Source organism: Poromitra crassiceps (assembly GCF_964638095.1).
Source record: "Poromitra crassiceps genome assembly, chromosome: 9".
NCBI classification, from domain to species: domain Eukaryota; kingdom Metazoa; phylum Chordata; class Actinopteri; order Beryciformes; family Melamphaidae; genus Poromitra; species Poromitra crassiceps.
Window position 1 is genome coordinate 50,559,322 of NC_139630.1, and position 25,021 is coordinate 50,584,342.

Consider the following 25,021-nt stretch of genomic DNA (forward strand, 5'->3'; position numbering starts at 1 on the left):
GGCGGCGCCTGGCCTGCTGTTCAGTGAGTGGCCTGACTGCGGGCACCAATTTTTTTTTTTTTGCAGGCCAGGCCGGGCCACCGGGCATTTGCCCGACGTGCCCGATTATGCAGTCCGCGCCTGGTGCTCACTCTAGGACAGAGTCCCTGTCTGCCCTGGGGCATTGGGGAGATTATTCCTCAGATCAGATTATTCATCAAACCATTCGGACCAGAAGGGAAAGGCACCTCCTACTGGTCCTCCAACACCTCTTCCACCAGAATACTACTCTGATGAAATGTTTTTCCAACTAGGCATCTCGCGCGCTGCCTATAGGCCTCGATGCCTAGGCTCGCCCGCTGCGCGGGCTCGCTGATGACATTATCAGTGATGGTATGACATCATTGATGACATCACTGATTACATCATCAGTTGCCTCCTATGACATCATTAGTGGGACAAAAATTGAAACAGAGAAACATTGCCCACATCATGTCATGTCATCAGTGCCAAACTTGGGCTGTTGAAATATGTAGTTTCCTTGAATGGGCTTGAGTTGCATGGGGTCCTGGTTGCTACATGATGTGGTCATGGGTTGGGCAGTGGTGGCAGAGGTGGGGCAGTGGTGGCCCAACGGTTAGAGAAGTGAGCTTATGACCGGAAGGTCGTCGGCTCAATCCCCGCTACCGGCAGGATAAATCTGGCTGGGTAAAGTGAAAAGGCAGTGCTTGCCCCTCCCTCATTACCAACACTGAGGTGCCAGCAGATCAGACTGTGGTTGTACTGGTCAGCTTCCAGGTGTGAATGTGAACAGCAGGGCACTCCTGAAAAAGAGAGCATTGCTCTGTGACTCCCCCTGTATAAATAAAGGTAAAAACACAAAAAGTTCCCCCTTTTTTTTCTTCTTTTTTTACAATTGTGTTGATAATATCTTACATTATTACTGTACTACTACTAGGCTACAATGTCAAACGCTGGATTAACAAATCCTCACGCATGCGCGTGAGTCATTTGGTGTAGTGAGCGAGGCAGTGACGTCACACGCAGTGAGCCCGGACCAACCAGTCGGGTTGAATCATCTCGCTGTCTGGCCTGAGTGTGTGTGTTGTGTGTATGTGTTTTTTCTTCGCTTTACCCGTTCGCCTACCTGATGGACTTGTGGATGCGATTAACAAGAAAAATGAGCAACGTTACGAGGTAAGAACACCGTCGTTAACAAACAACAAACTGTCGGTAACATTAAACAACGCCCGTGTGGTTTGACCGGGGACGTTTCATTGTGTTGACCGTACCGGTGTGGCCAGTCAATACAACAGCCATAGCTTAGCTAGTGCCTTTTTCACCCAATCACCTATCGCAGCGGTCGGCTGTTCCGTTCCATTTGTCGCGTCTTCCTTTCCGTAAAGTTAGCTTCAGTGACCGAAACGTGAGCCAGACTGGACGAGGTTTCTATTTGTGTTTTGACATGACTCGGTGGACATTTGCATCTCTTTTACAAAGTCTTCTTTTGTCAACTCTGTCTGCGGCGAGCTGTCTGACCCTGCTCACCTGTGGGAGGGAGCTGTGGAAGCTAACGTTTTGAGGACAGTGATGGTCGTCCAAACTGGGTTGCGAGGACCTCCAAGGTGACATTGAGAGGGTTTCAAGGGGTCCTCCTCCTCCTCCCCAACAAAATGAGGAGTTCAACTTCAGTCATTTCATTCAGTAGAAGATACCCTTTGCTATTCTGATCAAAGGTGTTTCTGAGAGAACTACAAATCATATCCAACTGACAACCAAAGTTTACTCAAATTGGGTTCCTTCTTCAGACAAATTATTGTCAAATGGAGGCCCATGGTCCTATTGACCCTATTAGCTTCTTGATATTAACTAAATCCTATTGAAATCCTATTTAAGAATTCAGTTTCCAGGGTGCTTGAAGGCGGACAGTGTGATGATGGTTTTGATGTTGTGCGTTATGAGGTTGTGTTGGGATGGATCTGAAGCAGAGAATAGATTTGTATATTGATAATAAATATGGCTGATGTGACATTTTTGTGACCCTGCAAAGTATGCCATGTCAATATAAATTTGCATTCATTCTTGCCTTGGTATTGCATTTATATTGACACACACACACACACTGATAATCTCTCCGCACAAACATTTGGCTGACAGTAAGAGACCTGCTGCCCCGATGTCGTTGATAAAGGGACCAGTCAGTGTCTTCATAGTTTTGTTGCACTTTGTTGAGACGTGGAAAAGAGTCACCTTTGAAAGCCACAAAGATACAATTCAGTGAGAAAACACAACAGGGGGATTAGAACTGTAATCACTCCAGTCTTGGCCCTGGCTGTAAGCAGTTGAATGCTTATCAGAAATGGCTTGCATTCCCGAGAATTAAAATGCTGCAAAACACCGAGGGCATGCATGTGCTTGTAATGGGCTGTGGCCTTGTGAGAGGGCTTACCATGGTGACATCTGCAGACATGTTTTCACTGTACACACACACACACACACACACACATGGGTGCAAGAACGGCCAAACCCTAACCCCACATACTGTACTTTTGACTGTATCTACTGTAGTCTATGCTCAGACAGGGAGTTGGCTTGACAAGCCCTGGCGTTTGAATGACGTCTCCTGTTTTTCAGAGTCGGTGCACACATTGCGGATGTTTAGTCTGTTGTCATCGTCATAAGTGGTACGCCTGTCCAGGTGCTTTGTGCTCCGGGGCTTTTTCTTTGTCTGGCGATGTTATTATCAGGTGGTGACCTCTGCTCGTTGCTATCAGCGCTTTTCGTGCTGCGGTGCAGGCAGGTGAGAGGAGTGAGGACATGGCAGTACAGAGTGTACCAGATGCAGAAAGATGGTGGCCTGATAGCTGGACGTAAATGCCCTGTTGGCCTGTTCAGCTCAACAGAGCGAAACGTCCCCAATGTCAACGTCAGAGTTGCTGGTTGAGAAACACAGAGTGAACGTTACTGTGTTGAGAGCTGGGGAAAAGGAGTGACACATCTTCTTTATTTACCTGGTGGTAGTGTTGTCAAAAGTAAAAAATAAATAAATAACTGATTTAAAGTTAAAGTAAATAAATCAATACTAAAAATTTGAAACGGATACAATACTCATTTGCAACAGGTATCGATAGTATCAATAAGTATCAATACTAAATATTTGAAATGGATACAATACTCATTTTGCAACAGTATCATTCAATATCAGCAGTGCTTTCTCTTAACTCATTGAGTGCCAGCCACTTTTGGAGAACGGACACTCCCAGTGCCAGAGTTTCAGAGCGTTTTCAGTGATTTCTCGAGGCCCACAGAATATTGTGTGATATTACTATGTAAACACCGAACACGCACAAAGAACGAGGAGACTCTATTGTATCATCAGCAAAAAAAAGTTTATTGATACCATTTTCCGTTCTTTAGTTATCAGCCGGAGAAGATAGGTTGTTTTCACCAAAAACAGACGTTTCAAATTAGAAGCTGAGATAATCAGCCTTTTGTGAAATGAAGCATTTCAAGCACATTCACTGACTCTGAAGCTAATATTTTCTGATGTAGTTGTGTGGTGTAGTTGTGTGGTGCCCTGCATGCCCCCCCCCCCCCCCCCCCTTCCTCAGCTGCAAACTCCTCCCCACACTAACACACAGCAACACGCACCCAGCGTCTATTTTCGGAGCGCTCCGTTTTTGTGGGCCTGCTCCCAGCGCGACACCGAAAAGCCAAACCGGACTGCTGAGAATGGTTTGGCCCTTCGGCGTCGGGTGCTGCTTTTCTGGCGGCTAATCGTGTGGAGAAACTATGCAGCAGAGACAGAGGGGCTCAGTTGAGGGAGCGGATTGACTGCTGTTCGCAGCTAACGTTAGCTCCAGCCAGAGCAATCTATACGGCTCTGGCTCCAGCATCGGTTTCCGTTTCATCACGGGGCTTCTTCTGCTGTTTTTCCTCACCTTTCTCTAATCTGGAGAGCACTGTCGCCACCTAATGGGTCCGTAAAATAGCTTCTACACATTCGACATCCACCATACTTTCACAGGAGATGCATCAGGCTTTGATCCACGTCCCACCGTCAAAAAACGCAATTGACGACAATCGTCGTCATTGGCACTCAACGTTACTATTTGAATTGACGACGATTGTCGTCATTGGCACTCAATGAGTTAATGAAAAATCAAACATACTACTGATTTGTGATTTCTCCCTCCCCGTCATTGGTGGGTATCTGTTGCTTCAACAAGATAAAAGTCTTCTGATAGGCTGATGACTACAGCAGCGCTAAGCTGCTGTGTAAGCGCAAAGTTTTGAATGAGTTTTATTAGGCCTAGATTATGGAGAAGCGTGCATCCGTCCATCTGTCTTTGTTTATTTTTTATGCCTCCTGATGTGTTGTCACCCCCCCCCCCCACGCGTGGTATTGAAAATGGTATCGCAAATCGAAAATATCCTGGGTATCGAAGTTGAAATTCTAGTATTGTGACATCCCTAGTACCTGGTCCTCTGTCTGTCTGTCTGTCTGTCTGTATCTCTCTCTCTCCAACAGACACAAACACCCCTGAAGCTGCCATAGAGAATTGGGTTAATGAACTGAGTGTTGGATTTCACAAGCCTGGCAGTGTGTAATGTAGGGGCTCGCCGTCCGCGGCCTCCCTGGTTGGCTCATATTAACGGCTACAGAGTGTGTGAAAGAGTAAACGACGGCGCAGGGTGACAGGGGAGGCTCAGGCCACAGCCTAATGATTTTTTCAACGCTGGAAGTCATTTCGAGGGTAGCCTGAACACAGCTGAGACCTCCATCTGCCCCGCGTGGCCTCCTCTACTACACGTCGTGTCGCCGTTAACGTTCAGACGCAGGTGTTGGAGGGGGGCCCTGTGGTGACATTTCTGCCTCTCAAAATGATTGAGAATGCCCAGCCTCCCTTTAGACCTCAGATGGTCCATTGAGGATCCTATGTCTTTTGGTTGGTAATGGATTCAGTTTTTAATCACCCTAAATCGTAAAATTAGCGGCGCTGTAGTTTGACTATTTTACTTTGAAGACAATAGCCGTCCTCGGATTGCCTGTCTAAGTTTTATTGTAAGTGCTTTAATGTAATTACAAAGTACGGTAATTACTTTGCTCAAGCATTTATTGGGACGTCGTCAGGCATATTTATGTACTATGAACTGTCACAGTTGATTGGATTGCTGGAGCGTGTGTCAGGGCAGCAGATCCAGTTAGTATACATACCAGGTACTTGACTGGTTCAATCCTCCTGACTCATGCTGTTGTCACATCTCCATTTCCTCTCTTTACATAATAGGCCTATATGCTGCCACCAAAAACCAATGAAACGCTAGAGAAAGGGGGTCTGTCTAGAAATAGGATAAGGGCTCTGTTAGCATAACTGAGCAACTTGATTCCTTTAGCCTACTGATTGAACCCACCCGAGCTGTGTTTCAATGCGTTAGCTTCATCCCATGTCAACACCATTGCTCAAGTCACTCCACAAAACAACAAATATATTCAAGTAGCCATTTCCATTTGAACTAGTCTGGTCAGGTGATGTTTTCTGTTATGGGCTGACTTTGAGATCGATGTCAGTCAGTATGGACCGTCCCTCTGTCTGATGTCTAGCGGACCCTGTGGGATAAAGCATCGGACCTGCCGGGCCGGCCACAACAATGGGCCTGTATGGCTGTTTGAATGTGCCATTCTCTGCGCGGTGTGCTTCACTTGGGCCAGACAATGGCTTCATTTAGCATCCCTTCTCCGCCGAGGCCTGCTCTGTCACCATGGCACCCCTGCTCTGCCACACCCAGCCCCCCCCCACAGAGTCGGGCCTAGCTTTGCACTTGTCCTCGCTGTGAGGACAGCTGGGGTTAGCTAGCCATTGTTGGCCACACCCAGCCTCATACTATGATGAGCGTTACTTTGTGGTCAAGCTGGAAAACCGATGCTTATTGTGCTACTTGATTTCATCCTAAAAGCCTGAGTATAAACTATTATAAAACTAATAGTATAAATAAACCATGGCTGACCAATCTGGGGCTCGTGGGCCAAACATGGCCCACACTCAGTTTGTTTTGGCCCTCCATGGTTTTGAAAGAAAAAAAATGTGACCAATATTACTGTCTTTCAGAGGCTAAATATGGTTTAGTTTTAAAGCTTGCTTGACGATACTTTTACCATATGTAACTAGAAGACCTATTTTAGATTTAGAATGCAAATTGTATTATAAAATGATATAATTTAATGTAATTTCACACAAAATCAACATTTATTTTTGGCCCACGGCCATCCATCCAGATTAATTTTGGCCCTTCATATAGGAAAGAATTTGGGCACCTCTGGAGCCAAACCTTCACCTTAGCCCTAACCTTGAGCTGCTGGAGACCTGATTAACTTCATTGACTGGAGGCTGTGGAAGGGGGGGGGGGGGTCTGCAAAATGAACCTCTGTGATAATGGATTTTTGCTTGGCGTTTGGGGCAGAAAGTGAATTAAAATAAATCATACAGGCCCTTCTTGATTTCAGGGATGCAAACTAGTCACTTTTAGGTGAACGTCACCTTTTTTATCCCAAAATAGGGCACTTAAGTTAATGCATTCTGAGTGGTTTTGTGTATCTGTCACCTTTTTGCATCCCTCCCTGTGATTTAAAATATGCTTTTATTAGCCTGACTTTGATCCATTCTAGTCTGCTGTTTGATTCTATTTTTGAAGCAGTGCTGGAAATAGCTTTTAGCGAAAAAGAAAAATACATGTCATTATTTCTTCCAGCACCTTTTCAGTTTTGCGGTAAGTCTCCTAATTGAGGCATACAAAAATATATTAGCTCCAAAAGTCTGAGGGAGAGTTTAAATACCCAATCTTTATGGACTTTCTCTCTCCCTCCCAAGGTCCCTGGCTCTTGACCTTCCTCATTGTCTCAGGTTGAAAAGGGCAGCAAACCCGTTTCCCAGCTCAGACTCTGAATGGTGGCAGATTTCTAATTAATGGGCTTTGGGCCGAGCAGCACTCAATCTTTTAGGAGCGTAATGGATCTTTTCCGTGTCAAGTCCTTCCCCTCTTTCCTCAATTCATTTGCAGTAAAAAAAAACCATCACAGCCACTTTATGATGTGAACTGAAAGGTTCAACTTTGCAATATGCTGTCTGAAAATACCTTCAAAGTGACCGCGCAGACGCTTCACACTTTCACCTTGTCGTCATTGTGTCAGTATTAAAACCACAACACGTAAGTGTCACCATCCAAATAAAGAGATCAGTGTAAATCCCCCAACATGCTTCCTACAGTTAGCACATTGACCTACATCTCCTGAAGCCGGTGTGTCATCATTAGGTGTCGTGCCGTCCAGCCTTTTCAAAGACAAGTCCATCCCAGTCACTGCTCTGCAGTATCTAGACTTATCTCCGCATAGCGGCTCCCTCAGAAAAACCAGCCTTGATCTGCAGTCGTATGGTGCTAAAAGTAGAACTGGGTGACCTATGAAATCATATTTTGGGTCGATCTGAACTTGTTGCTGATGTACCCTTGAGAGCACGGTACAAGCTGTGCTACTTCTGCTGCCTAACGACTCCAAGAGTTTCTTTTTGTGAGACTGTTTTGAAGAGACAGAACAGCTTCATTAGAAAATATGTATCCACCATTTGTGAAAAAGCAACACCGTCCGTCTCGTACAAAATGATTGAAAATGAAATTCAATTGTGACATTTTTAAAGTAGTATGTCACTGAGGTCCTCGGTTAACAACATTTGATCACTTTTACAGGTTGCGTTCTCTTTATTTGAGACACATCGAATGGTGAAGTTTTCTTTGCATTTGGAATAATCGGGCTCTTCAGATCTATTCTTGACTGTCAAACTTGTTTCAGCAGTCACTCTGCCTCAGCCAATCATAGAGACAGTCCGCATGTCTGGGAACGCCCACAAAATGTTAAACGGCTGGCGCGCGAGTGGGGTAAAACCGCCGATATATCTCATGGGCTGACTCACCAAAAGACGGTGCTGCGGCTCTAAACTACAGGTTTGGGGGTTCTAGAGCAGAACACAAGACGTCTGCTCAGATGTGCGTTTACTGCGGTGCTTAAATCCCCGATCGTGTCTGCCTGGGCTGGGCTATCAGCTAAATTCTAACTTTGCTGAATGGATAGAACGGGGGGTTTTTACCCCACCCTGACCACGCCCCCAGCCAGGCTGAGCCAGCTAAACCAGCGTCTATGATGAGACGTGGCCTCAACCTATGTTGGTGTTCTGGTTCTGATGCATAGTCATCACCCAAGACTCTTCTACGCCTATGTCGCCTGCTACTTCAAAACGGAATAAGACCACGTTATGCACAAAGTGGCACTTACCCTCACTCAAGTGTAACAAACGATGGAATAATGGCTTTCTTAAGAGCTTCTCAGAGTATCATCTTTTATGGCAGCACAATCGAGGCTGTAAGCTGAAGATGATTTTTACTTGAAGTCAAAAAGCCAAACTCTTCCAACTACTACTCCCAATGCAATAAGGACATTATTAGACCTTATTGGGACTCGCCCTGGTTTATACAAGTGAAAGGTTTGAATGTTTTTCATCCTAATAAACATTTGGCTGTGCATATGATCTTATGTCCCGTGACACAGAGGTTATATTGGCTTATATTTGGTTTGTTTTTGACTGAAGTGGTCCTTTTTATCAGCTTGCTTTTTGCAGCGTGTGTCGTTTTAATTCACAGTCTTGCTCTCTTCCCTGCCCAAAAGTGGCATTATTCAGTGTCGTTAACTTGGTTACAAAGTGACTGTTCTCTTGCCAGAGCCAGAATGACAGAGGCGAGCAGCAGAGATTGAGGCGAGCCCCCTAGATTATCATGATAATGAGGATCCAAATGAATCGCTTGTGTGCCTCAACCTCAGCCACAAGATGTGGAAATAGGGCCCTGTGCTGCAGTTCAAACAAAGGGAGCATGTGGGTCCTGCCCCGTGTGTGTGTGTGTGTGTGTGGGGGGGGGGGGGGGGGGGGGAGTGTCACGACCAAGATGCTGGTCGGGAGGGTGGGAGGGGAGGGGGTGTTACGGGCCAAATGGGACTCATGTTTCAATCCACGAACGCCTCCATCCTTTGTTTTTCTAGGTCATGTTATTATTGATGTTAATTCCCAAAGCGGAGACATTGGAAATTAGGATGTTATATAGTCTCTGGTTGGAATGGCTCTATGTATGAGCCAGCTGATTTTTTTTTTTTTTTTTTTTGCAGTGTAGGTTCCAGCTGGTTGGATGACAGCACGTTTTGTGCGCGCATCAGTTCAGGCTGCTACTTGTACTTTTAGTAATTACAGCCTAATCGTAATCACGGAAAGCTGACGCGTGTTCCCCATTTGAAAGGGCCCTACACGGTCTTACCTCCAGATAATCAGTTTCAGCAATCAAATGTTAAAGATACAGAACGGAGAAAACTTCTGCTCCATAGAGATTGAATCTGAAAAGATGGAAACGGTGACTGTGATGGTAAGTAACCAGGACCTTCTGAGGAGGATGTTCCCTGCTTTGGAGTTGGCAAACACTACCAAGATATAAGCTTATTTTGCCATCTGTCTCAAAGTTCCTCCAAGTCCATTGATTATCAGTGGAGCAGCTAAGGACTGTGGCTTGAGATGACATCATACATCATAGTCTCGTTTTTTTTTTAGCTTTAGGCTCGACATTCGTGCTTCCTCCGATACATGTGCAGTCGCAAGCTGCTGCTTTTCACCTGAGAGTTAGAAGTTTTATCGGCAGGACGCAGCACGTGGGAGGATCACGCTATTCCCCCCAGTTCGCCTTTCCCTCGAACAGGCGCCCCGGCCGACCAGAGGAGGCACTGGTGCACATACCCCCCTCTGGCTTCCCACCCGCAGACACGGCCAATTGTGTCTGTAGGAATTAGGGATGTCAATTTTCGGTTAATTTCACTTTCGATTAACCGACGCTAATAATCGATTAACCTATCGGTTAATTCATAATTTTTTAATATTAAAAAAAAAAAAAAAAAAAAAAAAAATTTTTTTTTTTTGTCTATTTACTCAATGAGCTCATGCCCAAACAAGGCGTGTCTATTTAGATGCTGAAATGTTAATGCTTTTTGTGTTAGAATTTCTAACACAAAAAGCATTAACAACCATTAACAAAAAGCATCAACATTTCAACACAAATTCTTTTTGTGTTAGAATTCCTATTTAATATGGATTTGATTCATTTCTTCAAAGGAATAAGTCTCATAGCAACATGCTTCCTCCTCAGACAAAACATGTGTAGTGGGCCTGCAAACAGCTTGGGGTGAGCAGACAGATATCAGACTCAGCAGCAGACTGTGCCAGAGCTCGGCATGCTTCATCCTGCTCTTGACATGCTGCCCCGCCCTCCACAAAGTACACTCAAGTTCGGACAAGTTGCCCAGCAAAAAGAGCAAGGACTGAAAAAACATTTATTTTTGCTGATTTATTGTCTTTTCTGGTCTTTTTTCAAGTTGGTTGGTTGATTAAACTATGCCGTGTTTTAGTAATCAAGAAAAATATAACCGCCTTTGGGGTGGAATATGCGACAGCAAAGGCAAGCATTAACATCTGAGGAAGTTAATATGCTTTGCAAACTGCCATAATTCAGGATATTCCCCTCCATAGTATATGGAAATAAATGCACGTTGCGGTTTGCCAGTTTTGGTGTTGCTCTGTGATGTTATTTTTTTGCTCTGCTATTATCATTTCTCGGGTGCTGAGTTAGCTTGAATGGAGCGAGTAGTGTCAGTCATGCCCTTTGATATTGAATTTGGTGAATTTATAAATTATAATCGCAAAGTATCACTGCTTCTTTGTTCTTTTTGTTGTGAAGCACATCGTAACTTAAAAAAAAATCTTTAAATAGGTTACTCAGAATTTAAAGTTATATAATCTCAAAGATTTTCATGTAAATAAATATCTGTTAAGTCACCATCTATCTGATAGTGACTTAACACAATGCTGATTGAGCCTATGGGCCATAGAGTACCGCAGGAGTGAGTCGGAAGTAGCAAATCACCACCATGTTGGTTCTTAAGGGGAAAAGGCTATGGGATTTTAGAATGGGGATTTCGGTTAAATGCATGCCATGAAATAAGGTCTGTGGTTAACAAAAGTTTATGGGAGTGGAAATTTGTGTTCAGCAGGATAATCTTCACAAACGAGGACCACTTTTATGACTTTTGAAGCGTTTTCTGAAAATCTTGTTTAAAAAACGCATTACGCTTCAAACGTAACCGAAATCCCCGTTCTAAAATCCCATAGCCTTTTTCCCCTTGCATGGCGGCGATTTCTGGGTAAGCCTACAAAAATACGTCATCCCTGTGATACTCAATTCATGGAATCCTTTTGCATTTTCATTATGGCAGCATTTATGAACTTGGTGTCTGCGGTGACACAGGGTGGGCGGAGCTAACACAATACACTCACTCTGTAGGTCCCCGCCCACTCCTGTGTGAAGCTGGATAACAAGAGACTTTTTTCCGGTCTCGGGCGGTTACTATGGCTGAACAAACTGACTCATAACATCACAACACTGTTTGGATCTCACCAAGAGAACAAAACTGAAACAAAAATGATAACTTTATCGTACATGAAGGCCTATTCATTATGAGTCACACAGCCTGGACAAATGCTGGACATGATTCATCCCCCCCCCCTCCTGAATTGACAGGGTTTGAAATGTTTTCAGTATTTTTTAAGGTAGTTACAGTAGCCAAGTTCTTGCTCCATCCAGGAACAGTCGATGTCCTGGTTTCCTGGGGTAGGGGTTAGGCTATTGCTATGACGAGCAGCAGGTTCTTCCCACAGTATAACATATCTGTGCGATAACATTACCATAGTTGTGAAGAAGTCGTCAAAACAGCCTCGCAGTCAGACAAAACCAGCTGCGTCAACAGCTAAATGCTCCTTAGGCATGATTGCATTTCAGCTTTTAGTGACGAGCATTGTCCTCTCAATCTTTCTTTCTTTCCTCACATTTATGTACCTTGTTACACTTTTACCAGGGTTATGACTGAGTTCCTTCGCAGTGATCGTCACATCTCCAACTGTCAGGGTTAGGGGCCGGGTGGGGGGAGCAACTGTTGCTATAATAAAACCATTAAGAAACTTGCAATTCTGCTGAATTTCAGAGAAAAAAGGTAGGCCAGCGTTATTTCTCAGTGCAGTGACCCCTAAAATAAATACAGTAAACGGAGGCTATTTGCAACCTTTTCTGTCTCTTAACTAGGGCTGGGTTCAAAAAATCGATTCTCCGATTTTTAACACATTAAGTGCCAGAGACGACCTAACTCGTCTTACATAATCCAGCGCTTAAGTGCCAAGGACGAGCTAACTCGTCTTACATAAACATTTTTTTTTTTTGACGGTGGGACATCAATCAACCCCTTTTACATCTTCGAGATAACTATTTGGAGCAAGAGCATGTGTGTAATCTATTTTACCGACCACTAAGTGGCGACAGAGACCGAGAGAAGCCACAGCCACGGGACCCAAAAGCAGCCGCCTCCCGCGGAAATGGCTTGGCGATTTTACAGTCAGAAGCCCGGACACACACACAGAACGGACAGAGATCTCTTCCCCCCAGAGCCGCGGAGCAACGCGCGAACACACACACACACACACACACACACACACACACACACACACACACACACACACCGCGGGAGCAAGCCATTCAAGGAAATGGCTTGGCGATTTTACAGTAATCCATTTCAGACTCGTCCCCGCACGCAGGCAAGCAGGCAGGCAGGCACGCAGACAGACAGGCAGGCAGCACAACGCGCTTCTGACACGCCCGCTGTTAGGAGGAAGGAGGAGAAGACACACGGAGGGAGGAGTTTGAATGAGAGGGGTGTTTCCTGTTGTTATGGAGGAAATTACTGTTCAAAACTATTGTTTAGAATGTCTGACGGTCTTACTGATGCCAAAAATGAATGGTTAAAGTGACTGTTTCACAAAAAGCCATTTATCTCTGAATAAATTTCCAGACGCTGAAACCATGCTGTACTCAACGGCTAATATCTACATAACTACTAACTCTGCAAACTAACTCTTTTAGACAGAGAAAGCACACATTCTATTAGTTATTTTTAGATGATTGGTGTTCATGAATTCTTAACAGAAAAGAATCCTCGGCTGTTCTAAAATGAGCCAGAATCGTCAAAAACACCCCTGGCACAACTTACCTACAGGAATGAAAACATGGCTGGCATTCAATGTGTTAATCGATTTTCATTTTAATCCTCGATTATCGATTCATATGTCCAGAGATCGATTTTTTTTTTAATAAAAAAAAAAAATTTTTTTTTTTTTTTTTTTTTTTTTTTTTTACTAAACAGGCTAAAATATTGTGCTGTGTGTGGTAGTTGAAACATAGTTTCAAGTTGACGTTTAATTATGTTTGTAGTTGAAACAAAAACATAAATACTGTAGGCTACATGAATGGAAATGTTTGATCATTATTAATATCTACTTTTAGAAATTATATAGGCTGAAATCAAATCACTGTGCATAATTGTGAAAGTGTCTTTATTGACAGATGAAAAGGCTGTTATTTACCCTTTGTCACCACGTGGTGAGTAAATATATGTGTAACTAAAACCATTAAAATTGACAACAGGTCTGCAACTTTTTTTCCCCATGTACTGTATCTACTTGGCTGGTTGGAAACCCCTGTGTTACATAACTGGACAGTCATGTAATTCAGGGTACAGCTCAAAAACCACGTTTTGGTATCACTAACCAAATCAATATTGAAAATTGATCGAATCGGAATCGAATCGAATCGAATCGAAATTAATCGATTCGCAACCTTGTGAATCGGAATCGAATCGATTCTTGAAATTTGAACCAATACCCAGCTCTACTCTTAACTGCTATGATTAGAGCCCGACCGATATATCGATCCACCGATATTATCGGCCGATATGTTGGCAGATATTGCCAATATTTTTTTATTTTGTATTTTTTAAGTTATAGACGGTTTTCACCAGAGCGCAACCCCACAGCACTTCCTTTTTCTCAGCATTCGGCAAACTGCAGAAATATTCACTCGACATCGTTACTTTTGTTTTCGCCGCTCAGCTGTATAGACGGTTTGCATGGAATGGTCAGTCCTGCACTTGAATGTTTTTTTTCTTTTATGTCCATAGCAAACACTGCAACAGGAAGTGAGCGGGGGTTCAATTTAGAATGTTTTTTTGTCAAGTTAAAACCGTCTATAGACAGCATGTTGTGTATATTTGATATTTTTTCTTAACTCAAGTTATATTTTATATTTGTGTTTTTATATTTCTAGTTATTAAATTCCCAGTGAAGTTTACCGTTTCATTGCATTGTGTAATATAATGTGTATATATAATATAAGAATATCGGCCGATATATCGATATCGGAATTTTTTTACTCCCTAATATCGGTATCGGCATCGGCCTCAAAAATCCAGTATCGGTCGGGCTCTAGCTGATTTTGGGAAAAAGACTGATCTTAGCTAAATTATTAATCTTACCAAAAGCTTACAACCCAAACTGGCTGCAGCTGTCACACTGCATGCATGGCAGTACTGTTCCCAAGTTGAAGTATAGCCTCTATGTCTTCTTCCACTCTACTTGTACTGTTGTTTGTGTCAGAAATAGGCCTTGCTTGGTTGATATCTGCGCTGCCTGCCACAGGGCAAAAGCTGTCAGGTTCACCCTGTTAAACAGCAGGTGTCCTTGTTTACATCCCCAAACATCCTTTCCTGTTCCTGCCTCTTTTCTAATATGTGTTTTTTTTTTTTTTTTTTTAAATCTGCGGGGCCCAGTTCTTGGCTGGGGGGCCCATGTTGTACCATCATGTTGTTTTTCTCTGCTGAGATGATGATGACACACTTAGAGATAAGCGGCTTGGTGCGAGCTGGCCATGTGTGCTGCTCTGGCCTCATCTTATTAGACTTTGCCATTGTGTGGATCCTGCATATGGCTGCCTGGCCATGAGACAAACTCACATACGGGTTGTTGTTGTTGGTTAAATAGGAGGCCCAGAGACTTTAGACCTTTTTCACATAGTCTGCTGGACTAATTCTCCCAGCATCCACATGACATTAGCTAATACCGGTAGTTACACACTGTTGAAACATTCTATTGTCTTTTCACCGTGAGACTGAGCGGACTGACTGGGTACTGATTGGATCATGTAGGATTAGCATACTCTAGTTGATTTGTTTATATGCTCTCTACTATAATGCTCAATGCAAAAAGGTGCTCTTCCTTCTCTCTCTCTCTGCTGGAAACCATAAAGTCGAGCTGAAATGAAAAATGGCTTTTTGTGAACTTTTTCAGATGCAATGCGTGCCAAAGAATTCACAAAAATCCAGAGTTTTTTCTAGCGCATAAATGTTAATATAGTTGGCCAATAAGCATGTAACATACAAAATGAAACGAACAGTAATGTCTTCATTTAATGTAGAATGCAAAGGACACTTGACTGGCTCGTTAACTCGCACTCCAGGAATATGGACTCGTTATTTACCGCCGCTCGTCGCACTCTCCCTCGGCCCCTCAGCCCTCAGCACTCTCTCTCAGCCTCCGGGCTGTCCATCCATCCATCCATCCGGGGCCACCCAACTGTCGGTCCTCTGCTCTGGGGCTCGGTGCAGTGAACCAGCCAGCAAGCACGCAGTGCACAACTGCACATGGCTGTATTTACATTATATTGTATTTTGTACATAGAGTGTTATTGAAACATCACTGGTACGTTTCAGATTTGTCCGGTAAAATACATTGTTTTGCGATGCGGAGTCCGGACTGCTATCTTGCACTGCGAGGCACAGATCACTCGCCTGCATCTATCCTCCTCACATTCAGTCAGTCAACTCCACTCCCTGATCCCAGACACGCCCACACTGATCCCAAACACGTCCACACTGATCCCAGACACGCCCACACTGATCCCAAACACGTCCACACTGATCCCAGACACGCCCACACTGATCCCAGACACGTCCACTCCCTGATCCCAGACACGTCCACTTTCTTTCCACGGGTCCAATCAAACTCCTCCACACGCTATGTCCCGTCTCTCTACCCTGTTTCGCTGGGAATATGGCATGATAAGGAATCACATCACCTAGAAATGCCATTTCAGCTCGACTTTAACACTTTGAGTGCCACGGCCCTTGGGCAAAAGGTTGCTTGCTGTGCCACATAGGCCGCAATGCATTTTAAAACAGTCATATAATTTTTTTAATAATTACTATGTAAACACTGAACACGCACAAATAACGATGAGACTCTCTTCTATCACCTGCAAAAAAAAGTTTATTGATCCCATTTTCCGTTCTTTAGTTATGAGCCGGAGAAGATAGCTTGATTGAAGCAAAAACATCCCTTTTTTTCTACGAGCTGAGATAATGAGCCTTTTGTGAAATTAAACATTTCAAGCACATCACTGACTCTGAAGCTAATTTTCTGATGTCTGGGTCTGTCTGGGTGAAGTGTATGCTGCTCTGCCTGCTCTGCGTGCTCCCCCCCCCCCCCCCCCCCCCTCAACTGCACACGCCTCCTGGGTGTGTCTTATGTGTCTGGTGGCTCTCAGTCTCTGCTGAGTTTGCTGCGCACACACAGTGAATGGTGCGCGACATTCAGCTTTTTGGTTCCGCGTGTGTTTGTCACGGGCTCGCATGCTTCCAGTTCGGAATAATAAGGCTGATTATGTGAATGTGCTGTTGCAGCGTACACGGAGGTGCTCAGTTGTGACAGCGGATGCTGCTGCTGGGGGCACAGCTGGCGTTGTGCTCGTTGTGCTTCATGCACGTCGATGCATACGGACGGATGCGATGCGATTTCCTCCTTTTGCCCAGTGACTATTTCTGTGTGTTTGGCTCCTTTTTCTCTGATCAGGAGAGTGCTGTCGCCACCTAATGGGTTTGTTAAATAGGTTATCGACCTCCAATAGCTACAATATTGTTAGAGGCGACGTAAGAAGCTTAGATCGACACCCCCCCGTCAAAAAAACAATTTGGAGTTACTGACGCCATTTGGCGTCGCTGGCACTGTACGGTAAATTTCTAATGACGCCATATGGCGTCGCTGGCACTCAATGTGTTAACTACTACTGGTTCTTCAAAGCAGTGGGCTTGGCCTACATCTGAGGGGGGTCAACAAGTTAAGCCAGAGCTTTTAACCCTCAAATTTCGTCAATCCGTTACAAGCACGTTCTCTGCAGCTGCAGTAATTCAGCTCATAATATTTTTTACAGCAGTGCCTTCCATCTCTACGATATCTTATCTTTCATTCTCCAGGCGTTTCTGAGAATAGAGAGGCCATGCCAGGCTTGTTTTGCAGTTCCAGTTCACAAGGGGTCCTGCATGTAAGCTTACTGAAATGCAGAGGAATGTACCGCGCGCTATGTGTGCATGTCATTCACTTACCTCAGTTGTGACTCACTTGGGATGCTGTGCCTGTGGTTGATCCCACGCAGGCTAGTGGGTTGGTTGACTGGTAATCAACAGTTCAAAGAACATAATCAAAGCACTGAAGCTACTAGTATAAAAACCTAACACGTTTTTAGGGAGATTATTACTTCTAATGTTAAACTTAGGCTAATAGTGTGCTGCATAATTTTTTCACATGCTTTTATTGGACTATTCATCTAATGCAGCAGTAGATTTGAGACATATATATTTTTTTAAATGTAGGCTATCATGCATGTACTCCACACATGACAATTGAAAATGCCCATGATCCTCCCTGCTATATCAACTTAGGTTCATTTGGAGTAAAGAGACGCTAACAGTGATGGAGTTGCCCTTGCCTGTCCACTTACTTTCACTAAAAGCCTTTCCCTTCTCCAAGGAAAGCTCTTGACTTTGACATCAAGCCTGTCCAGGTTGTCCAGCGAGGCTGCAGCAGCTACATGGACGCACACGGAAATGCATTGTTTTGGTGCCATGGGCCTAAAAATAGGCGTACTATTTATTGATCCTTTTTGATCTTGTAGTGAGTCTAAACTGGAAAGTGTTGTTGTACCTCTGTAGCCTTACTTGGACTTCCTCTGCATGATGCTGGGATGCGGCGTGTTAGCATGCCCCTTCTGGGATGGACCTTGCTATTCCAGGGAGTAATTACAAGCTTTCCAGAGGGTGGGGAAAGACCAGCGGGACCCTTTTCAATCCTGCCGTTTAATTTGTGATCGTTGGGGTCCCATAATGAGGGATGGGGCCGCATGGGTGGAATTTATAGAGACGGGCCCGCCCTGAGTGAAACACATGTGTACACTACAGTGTGTAGCCCCGCCCTGAGTGAAACACCCGTACACTAGAGCAGTGGTTCTCAAATGGGGGTCCGTGGCACTTTGCCAGGGGGTCCGCAAAAAGTTTAAAGGAAAATAAAACGTAACTTTTTTTTTGCAAAAGCTTCATAGTTCAAAGAAAATATTTTATGCTTTAAATCTAAAATGGTTCATGGATTACATTCTAATCTAAGAAACCTATCAATTTGAAAGACAAGAACGTTACCATTACACCATAACAATTAAGCTTAGCCCAAAATCACAAATCAGAATGAGGGGGTCCCCGGTATATTTTCTATCTTGTAAGGGGTCGTTGGCTGAAAAACATTTGAGAACCTCTGCACTAGAGTGTGTAGCCCCGCCCTGAGTGAAACACACATACAGTATGTAGCCCCGCCCCCTGAGTGTGACACACGTACAGTATGTAGCACTGCTGGCTGATCACCACGTGATCTGGGCCAGCATATAATGTTCCCCCTCACACATTCTTCTGCTACAATCTAAAGCACTGTTTGATGTTGAGACTTGAGAGGCTGTCCAGCATTCAGCTGAGAATAACCTTGTCATTCAAATTGAGCAGAACTTTTTTCTCTTTTCCTCTCATAAACTCATCATACCGAGGTGCTTAGCTTTCACTGTCTTAGAGCCTTTCTTGATATATTCCTTTTCCACAGAAACGTTTAGAGTTGCCTGGCATCTGGACCAGTTGATATTTGGTGGTCTGGCATTCAAACTGGCCACATGACTTTTGACTGATCAAACTGACCACAGTGACTGTGAAGTAAGCAGAAGTCCATTCATTTATTATAGAACTGAGCAGCTAGAGAAACTGCAATGATGTGGACACAGTCAACAACAACAATGGTGGCTGAGACAATTTGGCTCATACTGCATTCAAGACAACTCGGACTGCAGAACTTTCAATTAGGATTTTCCGACCCCCGGAATAGTTGCGTTCACGCTGTTTTTAAATCGGAGACGGTCGGAGTTACAAAAGCATACACGGCTACGTCGGCTAGCTAATTTAATTGGTAAAATCACTGTTGAATTCAACATATTGCTATAATCCGAGCGAAATGTAAACAATATAAACACATGTTGCATAATTACACCTCAAATTAGGTCAACAAACACTTTGATGACGTCAACTCGGACAAATCGGAGCAATGAAATGATACCCGAATTTCCGACCTGTAATTCCGACCTCGACGACCGTTCAGGTCGAAGGCCATTTTTTCCTGCGTTCCGAGTTGTCTTGAACGCGGCATCAGATCAGCGCCTCCTTGTTTCCTTTCTGTTGTGATGGACAGTAGTTCATGGGGGGCTTGTACCATGTGTGAATCCAGACAGATTTGTCAGATAAATCGTACCCCATAGAGTACCGTTTAGATTTTTTTGTGCTATTTAGCAAATACCATAATGCATCCCACTAGTATTAGGCTGATATAGTATGTGATGGGGAGAATTACGCACTTGCATTGCTACAGACTCACCAGAGGGTAAAGTTGACTTTTGGTTGTCCTTGCATGCGTAATAATTAACAGAATAGTTCACTAAAGAGTCAAGACTGAAAATTCACACACATGCCCCACCCCACCCACCCACGCTGCAATCGTCCCACCCACTCTCACACAACACAGAAATCCTAAACAGTGCCACTGTCCGTGCATGGAAATGTCACCATCGGCATCCCAGACATTGTCTAATGTACTGTGGGTACCTGGCGGTGCCCCTGGGGTCAGGCTGGTTTTTACCTTCCCAGTAGAACAGAAGGCCTCCATGGGAACAGGACCTGTCTGTTATTCCAGCTGCATGACATTCTTTTCAGAGGCAGCTACCCAGGACTAGACGGCTTCCAGTGTTATCCATTCATGACTGCACCGGCTCAGCTCTGACTGATGTCTGTAACACCAGCTGTATCACATAAGACCGGCTTGTATGATCAGTTTGTATACAATACAGCCTCAGATATGGAAAAGACAAAATCAGCCGAAATGTGCTGGCCAGAAATATGGCGGGAAGAAGGCTTGGAGCTGCTTTCGGCAACTTCCCATATTGGCAGCCCCAAAGAGAGAGGGAACTGTATGAAGGATTTGAACTTTAATAGCCAGAAGAAATCATCTAATGTGATGCCAGTGAACTGCAGACAGGACGCCAGGCCGCTCTCTTTACACCAAAGGGACTTATCAAATAAAACAAACAACAACTGCTCACATAATTGGCTCACTAACCTTAACCAGTTGTTATATTTTAATAATATTCTTTTCACTTTTTCAATTCAAGCCCAATTTTCTCAAGATTCATTCCCAAACCCGACAACAAAGCAAAGTGACGTTAATGCTCAAACCCTGTGGTGGCTTTAGGTTGACTCACTTCTCAGGAATAGCAGATCAATGACTGATGATAGATGACAATTTGTAAACCTGCTCACAAACCTGTAGGTCCTGAACCAGGGGGGATGTCTCCGGATGTAAGCTGTCTAGCTGTCTAGCCATGTCTGCCCAAAACATCTGACGACAAAACTCATATTCTCATCTATAGGGAGATCAGTGTTTGGCCTGCAACATGTTTTTAAGCCGTGCAGCCGCAAATATATGTGTGTGTCCATCCGTTTGTAGCATGAGACTAGGGGGGGGGGGGGGGGGGGGGGGGGGGGGGGGGGGCTAAGGAAGAGGGGGCGTAGCTAGGGATAGGAAGGTTGTAGAGAGTCAGGATTTGAGGGGTGTGTAGGGGGAGTGGCTAGGTTGAGTGGCTAGGGGGATGTAATGTGTGGTGGGAAGGGGGTGCAAGGAAGGGGGGTCGCCCGGTGGGGCCATAGTGAGGGATAGGAAGGTCGTAGAGGTCACCGTTTTAGTACAGGGTAAACAACACATCAGAAATAATGTGATGACTTTTCTGGGATCTGGGTTCTATGAAAAGTACTGTCCTATCTTATAATAAGAATGCAAAGTTTTTGTCTGTGTGAGTGAGTGAGCAGAATTGTGTTGGGCCACAGCTATGCCATTTTACGTGCGATCGTGCTGAATCTTTCAGGAAGTGTAAAGAGCCGGATGTTTGAATTAGTTAATTAGGGTTGGCTAAATGGGCAAAAATGGCTCAAGACAGGTTCAGCGCCATGGAAAGCTCCAGAGTGGAGGAGTCCACGGGTGAGCAGAGTTATAATCAGCCAGGGAAGTGGACTATGAAAACCCTCTGGGGATAGAGGGGAGAGGCTGAATGGCAACTATGTGAGTGAGGCCTGACTGAATGGCCAGTCAACAACACAGGGACGGCTAATCTGCTACTCTTCATGAAATAGACCTGGTCCTATTCACCTTGTAGCCCCGCCCACTTGACCCAGTTGTGTTATGACTTCCTGTTCAAAACACCGTCTGTTTCACCTGGTCACACTAGTGCTGTACTGTCACAGGAAGTGTAAACACAATAGGAAGTAACTGCCTGACCCCTGTGTTGGAACATCAGGTGAATATGTCTTCCAGGCATAAATGGGCCTAAAATGGGCCTTGTTTGTCATCGTTTTGTGTCTCAAGGGTTAAAAGGAAAGGAAGCCTTCAAGAGTCTATATCGACGGGTCACCAAGTTTGAGCAGTCATTGTATAGGCCTAAAGGTTTTAACATGACTTCACTTATTCACTTAAAGTTAATCTAACCCAATACGTGGAAATCGCACATGAAATGAAGGCAGTTCTCATATTAAAGTATTGGTCTTTTTGGCCATTTATAACTTAAGGACAGAAATTACCTATTATTACAGTATGTGCTTTTTTGTCACATTTATCCTTTTAAATTAAATGGTATTTTGATAAGCCTTGTGCATAAATGAGTGAATTTACGATAATTGTACCTTTTACGGAAATTGTGGCAGACCTGCAGAGCGCTGCATAAAGTCTTATATTATTTATAGTGTAATAAGTTAGGGATGATAATTCAATATTATGGTTTATTATCTTTCAGTGGGATTTCAGTGGGATGCTTTGGTGATTTTGGGATATCGAGAAACTGCTGAGAACAAGCCAATTTTATTTAGAAACTCATATACAAACAAAGTGAAGTATCTTATGGTAGGAAGAATATTATGTGAAAATGTTTTAGTTTGACATCACACTAAATAGTACCATTCGGTTCAATTCAATAGGATGAACATTCATTTGATTATTTACCATAATTTCTTATGTGAGCCATATCGTCATATACTGTAAATCGATATAGAAAAAAATCTGATATTGATTTCAACCATATTGTCCAGCCCTAAATAAGTTGTGTTTTATTATACACTGTGGAAGATGATGCTAAGCTCTTTTGTTTTCACAGCTCACAGTCCACTTCATTTTACACATCTCCAATTTGCTCAATACCACTGTCACTCTCTCTCTTTCTCTCTCACTCACACACGCACGCGCACACACACACACACACACACACACACACACACACACACACACACACACACACACACACACACTCTCTCTCTCCGTTTTTACACCGCACACGTTTACACCCTAGCTTGTTTTTCTGCACAGCTCTCCAAACAAGCCCTCTCCAAACAAACCCTAAACACGTTGTCCGAAGCCAGAGTTTCGGAGGGGGGAGGGGGAGAGCTAGGCGGCGACCCACGGCTCGCCTGCATCCTATTAGGATGGGTAGTGTTGAAAAGGGGCGTGGCCTGGAGCCCGGTAACATCTGTGCCTGTCCCCTCTGCCCCCACGGCATTCTGCAGAGAACGAGAGAGAGAGAGAGAGAGAGAGAGAGAGAGAGAGAGAGAGAGAGAGAGAGAGAGAGAGAGAGAGAGAGAGAGAGAGAGAGAGAGAGAGAGAGAGAGGTTAGGGAGGGAGTGGATATACCAGGGACGGGAGAGGCTGCGCTGGCCAGCTGGCTGCATAGACGCTCTTACACATCAATACTGTATGCACAATTTCTCCTGTTTTCCTCCTGCTGTCACCAGAGGAGAACAGCCCACACCTCTATCTGCTGCCTGCCTGCCTGCCTGCCTGCTGGGATTTTCCTCACGGCTCGTTTTGACAACCTCTGCGACTCGCGCGGACAACAAGGTGCTTATTAGCACCTCCTGATCTGCCTGGATTATATACCTTTGCACACAGGAAATGCTCCGCCGTCTGCCGTGAGCTGCAAGCGGCGTTTTTTCTGTCGACAGTGCAAAAAAAAAAAAAAAAAAAAAAAAACCTGGATAGTACTGCAGTGAGTTTGTGGATATACAGGGAATGCTCACGCCCGACCAGAGGAGAGCTCACTCCCGGACAGGGTAAGTGAGCTGAATGAATCCGTCCATTCTACCCTGTAATCGAATGAGTGCGAGCAGCTATCCCACCAGTGTGGGAGCTCCAGCCGGCTATCTGCTGATTGGAATGTGTGTGCGTGTGTGTGGACTGTATGTGACTGTTAGATAGATAGGCTGAGGCTATCTGTCTCTGTCTGTGTGTGTGTCTCTGTCAGTGTGTAGGTGTGTGTCTCTGTCTGTGTGTATGTGCGTGTCTCTGTCAGTGTGTATGTGTGTGTCTCTGTGTGTACATGTGTGTCTCTGTCAGTGTGTATGTGTGTGTCTCTGTCTGTGTGTATGTGTGTGTCTCTGTCAGTGTGTATGTGCGTGTCTCTGTCTGTGTGTACGTGTGTGTCTCTGTCAGTGTGCATGTGTGTGTCTCTGTGTGTATGTGTGTGTCTCTGTCAGTGTGTATGTGTGTGTCTCTGTCTGTGTGTACGTGTGTGTCTCTGTCTGTGTGTATGTGTGTGTCTCAGTCTGTGTGTACGTGTGTGCGTTCAGGGGGCTCTTGGCCGGCTTTATCACCCGGCGAGATAACGGGGCTGGATTCCACTCGCCAAGACGTAGGCGATTGTGTCATGTCTGCCTAATTAGGAGGTGTCGGTGCGGAAAAACGGTGTTGCCGTAGAAACGACGGGGGGGGGGAGGGGGGGGGGGTAGGCGAGCCCGGCGTGCTGACTCGGCGCCCCGGGGCTGATTTCATGCTGAGAGAGTTGTCCTCTGTATGCGGGGAATGCCCCCTAATGACAAGGCAGCTCTGGAGATAGAGGGTGAGGTGGCGGTAGAAATATGTACGCGCACGGACCCACACACTCACACGTGCACGGACACATGCACACACACACACACACACACACACACACACACTCACACATACACACACACTCAACGTGCACGGACACACACACACACACACACACACACACACACACACACACAGGTGTGCACGGACACACACTCACATGTAGGCTGCTACCTCCCACTAACTTCTCCTCTCTGGCTTGGCTTACGCAGCCCGTTATCAGTGTCAAGTGTGTGTGTGTGTGTGTGTGTGTGTGTGTGTGTGTGTGTGTGTGTGTGTGTGTGTGTGTGTGTGTGAGGGAGGGAGGATGGCATACTTTTTTCCAGGATGCGTGTTGCGGGGGGGGGGTGTCTGTGCGGATAATGAGGTCAATGAAAAGGAAAGTCACCTTGAACAGACGAGGGTCTGCTCTGCTCGTCCTCCTCCCTCACTTCCTGTCATCCTTCTCAGGTTCCCCCGCTGTCTCGACCCCATCCTCCCTCGGCGTAGCATGAGCTGGTACTCCATGTTGCATCTAAAGCCACATACACACTAATGGCCTGCTGCCTGCGAGAGAGTGAACCAGCAGGATTGCAGCACTGCCGCTGGCTGTGTCTTTTGGCCAGATAGCTTTTTCCTCTTAATCCTCAATGGTTTTGTTCTTTGTTTTTGTGCCTCGAATTAGAGGGGAGATCCTATTTTCTCCCCTATAAACATGCAGGGCAGCTTAGAAA

The 25,021-nt window shown here is 44.9% G+C and overlaps 1 protein-coding gene across 2 annotated transcripts in view; it reads left to right on the forward strand.

Annotated features, from left to right (window-relative positions):
* The first annotated feature begins 1,071 nt into the window (after window positions 1-1,071).
* Window positions 1,072-25,021, forward strand: part of LOC310782735 (disheveled-associated activator of morphogenesis 1-like) — a 70,509-nt gene continuing 46,559 nt past the window's right edge. For both annotated transcript variants that reach the window (XM_083643462.1, XM_083643463.1), the window contains exon 1: window positions 1,072-1,176. The gene's annotated coding sequence lies outside the window, so the exon portion shown is untranslated. The remainder of the gene's footprint in view (window positions 1,177-25,021) is intronic.